The sequence below is a fragment of the Notamacropus eugenii genome, chromosome 1 (genome assembly GCF_028372415.1).
Source record: "Notamacropus eugenii isolate mMacEug1 chromosome 1, mMacEug1.pri_v2, whole genome shotgun sequence".
Classification (NCBI taxonomy): Eukaryota; Metazoa; Chordata; class Mammalia; order Diprotodontia; family Macropodidae; genus Notamacropus; species Notamacropus eugenii.
In genome coordinates, this window is record NC_092872.1 from 434,468,485 (window position 1) to 434,472,723 (window position 4,239).

The following is a 4,239-nucleotide window of genomic DNA, read 5'->3' on the forward strand; positions in this document are numbered from 1 at the left end:
TAAAATAAAAGGGTTGGACCAGATGATTGCTAAGGTTTCTGTCAATTTAAGATGTGTGTGTGTGTGTGTGTGTGTGTGTGTGTGTGTTCGTCCTTCCTTCCTGAAGACCATGCCATCAGAAAAATAATGACATGACTTGCACTTGACTGTTTTTTGAATGAGGGAGAGTTGTGCATGTCACCATTCTCACTTTGTCTCCAGAGCCATAAGGATGATGTGAAAAAGTTGCTGGGTAGAGTGTATATTAGAATGAATTAAAAAAATAGATTGAACTAAAGCTGAATCTATCAAGAGGATTTATCACTGAAAAAGAAGGGATAAAGGGGAAGAAAAGGAGATAATGGTACATGTAGATTTTTCCAAGCCTACTACCACTGAATGTATCAGGTGCAACAATTTTGGGGGAGAGGGAATGGGATTTAGACTTGTTATTTCTTTGGTGTAGGGAACTCTCAGTACGGATAAGACCTCCACTGACGCATATCATCTGCTCATCTATAATCTATAATCATTTTATCAGTAATATTTTAGGCAATTTTTTCCTATTTTATCATTCTTTTCCTAAAACGATTTCCCTTCATTTTATTCATATAAAAGCTTCTTAATCTTAGGAAGTCAAAACTCCTACTTCACTTTTAAGTCTCTTGTTTCCTTTCCTCACGAAAAGAAAGATGGAATGCCATTACTGATCTACCTAATATGAGAATGATGAGGATAATTTAAATAAGTTGGAGAGATCTTTGAAAATACAGCAGAACTCCTAATGTTGGCCATATAGCTCAGCCCTTTCATCTTGAGGAAAAGGAAGAACACTCAAAGACAGTAAAAATGACTGATGAATTTCCCCCTTTCTAGACACTGACTGCAAAAGAATTCTACCAATGTTCGATTCAGCTTATTTGAACTTCTTATGTCTGGAGTATTCAAGGGTAGCTGAGGCTTACTTACCCTAAATTGTAGCATCTAACTCTCTTTCAATTTCACAATAAATCCCACAATCCCATAGCTTTATCAGTATAGCTGGACCTGCTATATTAACCATCTACAAAAAACACAAGATAGACATATTCTCCACTTTACCAAGCCAATGTCGGAACTCTGGAGGGTAGTAAAGTGGAGGATATGTCTATCTTATATCATTTTTTTTTTTTGCATGACAACATGAGAGGCAGCATGGTTTAGGTGTATAATTAACTTGAGAATGAAGAAGACCTTTCTTTGAGTTTATGTTGGCTATGAAAAAAGTCACTCAACTTCTCATGCTCCAGGCAACTAACTTTTAAAGACAATGAGCTATATAGAGTAGGTGCTAATTGGCATTGGTAGAGGGAGCTTCCTTTTCAGGAGTCCCCTAAACCAATTAAATCATAGGTAGTCCTTAAAAAAATTACGTTAGTGCTTTATATCCTACCAATGAAACTATGATTATTTAGATCTATTTGGTCTTAAGCCTCATCTCTGTTTCTTGAAATCTTTAATATTGTCACTGCCCTTTTAAACACTTAAACTTATTATGAGACCTTCACTATGGGATAATGTGTTGACCTCTGATAAAGCCAGATCCTTGCCATATTGGAATGTATGCAAGGTTCCATTTTATTTGAAACGCAACCTATGATTTTAATAATAATGAATCAAAAGTAGGGCTTAGGTATAGCATACAAAGTTATCCATAAGATACTTTTCCTTTATGGTCTCTTGGTATAATTGCTCTAATTCACTGATGTATAGAGGTCTCCTTTCAGAGAAAGCCATAGTCTGAAACAAGTCTATAACCCTGGACAGTGCCCCACTCAAAGGATTAACTTAATCAATGTTTCAAGTGAAAATATACTGCTTGCCTGGTACTTTGGTAGACAGGGTGGGAGATACAAAAGAATTGCCCTGCTCTCAAGCAACATGCTTAAATTGGGAAGACAAAATACTCTTAAAATAATCTCTTATCATGAGCCATGCACGGTGCTGGGTTTCAGGAATACAAATATTAAAAATAAAATAATCACTTACAAGGAACATTCTAATTTGAAAGACAAGTGTATAGATAATTAAATAAAGAATAAATACAAAGAAGTTAAACGCAAAATAGTTTGGTAGGGAAGGAGCTAACAGTAGAAGGAGGGATAAGGAAAGGCTTGACGTAGAAGCTGGTACCTGAGATGCATTTTGAAGGAAGAGATACTGTGAGGTGCAGACAAGGAAGGCATGCACCTTGTGCATAGAGGAAGGCCCAAGCAAAGACATAATGATGAGACTAGACTGGTATATGTGAAAACCATGGAAAAGGCCAATTTGACTAGATTGGAGAGTAAAAATAGGCAAGTAATGTGTGATGTAATGAGGATAGAAAGATAGATTGGGAGTTTTTAAAAAAAATATGGTAAAGGGCTTTAAAAATCAAATAGAGGAGTTTATATTTTATTTTAGAGGAAATAGGAATTGATTGAATATGTTCAGTTTGAGATGATTCTGGGACATCTGGTCCAATGTGTAGAAGCTCAGGAGAGAAACTGGTAAATCTGAGTCACATGCATTGAGATGATAATTAAACTCATGGGAGGTGATTAGGTCACCAAGAGAGACACTATAGAAAAAAGAAGGTCCTCGATAGGACCTTGAGAAACACCCACAGTTAGAGGGGCTGACTGGTGGATGACAAACCAACAAAGCAAACTGAAAGGGAACAAGGAGGGGGTGGAGAGAGGCAATCATTTCCAGAAATGACTATGATAGAAAACCAGAAGATAGCACTAAAACTTGTTGAGAAACAATTTGAGAACATGCATGAGCCAGATCCTTTTTGGAAGCTACCTTCTATCCTCTCAGAGAGAAGCTCTTACATCATTCCCTGGGATTCAGTTAATCAACGTTTCCTCTGTGCATACTCTTGCTCCAGATGTTCCTTCCTCAAAAGGAAATGAAAGCAGAGATGAGCAGAAAAGCTGAGGACAGCATCCTGAGCCTTGTGGTGCTTTGTCCTTGGGAACAAAATCAAATGAAGAAGGATGCTTTCCTCTGGCAGGCTAGAAATAACACTAGAATATTCCCAGCAGGTTTCCTAGTAACTAGGGAGCATTGATGCAGGTCCCCCAGGGGGCCCATTTACATTCAGGTTGTAGCCTGGGCACCAAGAGAATCTTGCCCAAGGTTTCCTTTTAGAACCACAATATGGAAGAATTCAGGGAAATGTGGAGAAATCTGAATGAATGAAAGTAAATACCAGGCCCTGTGCTAATCTGGTTGAATGAATGGATTCACACAGTGAAATAAGCAGACCCAAAAGAACATTATATGCAACTACAATAATCATGTAAATGAAGAGATCACTAAATGGCAGCCGAATTCTGGGTAATTGAGAATTCAGTAATGATGGATAGATAATGAAACACCTCTGTCAGCTAGGGGAGAATGTTGAATTCTTTGTCAAGACAGGTGTTTCTCTTTGTTACATGGAAGGCTCAATTTAGCTGGGGGAAGGTGTTGGTGAATATTTCCAGAAATGATTGATAGAAAAAAAGGCATCACAAAAATTTATTTTAAAGTTATGTATACATGTAAGTCCAACACAAGGAGAAGAGAGACTAAGAACACTGGAAAGAGGATATGGATTCTAGTTCTGCCTTTTTAAATTATCTACATGGCTTTCAGTCACTTCCTTTTTCTGTAACCCATTTGGTCATTGAGTTAGAAGATCCTGAAGGTCTCTTATAGTCCTATATTATATGATAATACAATGATGATGATAGTAGCAATTATAATTCCACAGAACCCTCTAGTTTAGACACAGGGCATCTCCAGTGTGCCATATTTTATGAATGTTAGCATCTGTTCCTCAAAATTTAAGAATTCAGTATATTCTTCATCATCTATGAGAACATGGCAAGGGACTAGATGATCCTGAAGTTCCCTTCCTGTCATTAAGCCTGTATCCAGCTCTAGCTGTATATTTCTGCTTTGCCCTAGAGTCAGCGGGTTGAGTTAATTAACCCACATCAAGAGTTCTTTTGGATTTTCCAAGGGCTTTCCAATCAATTTATTGAGGTAGGCCTTATGACTTTCACATGACTCTATACATTTAGTAAAATGGTGCTACCTGTGTAACTCTTTGCTCCCTATTGAACTTGTAAGAAGTGGCAGAGACTAGTAAGAAATATAGGGCTAGACAGAGGCTTTAGATTTTGAAGAGAGACCTTAGGCCACCTAGCCTTACATTCTCATTTTAAAAGTGATGACACTGAGGCT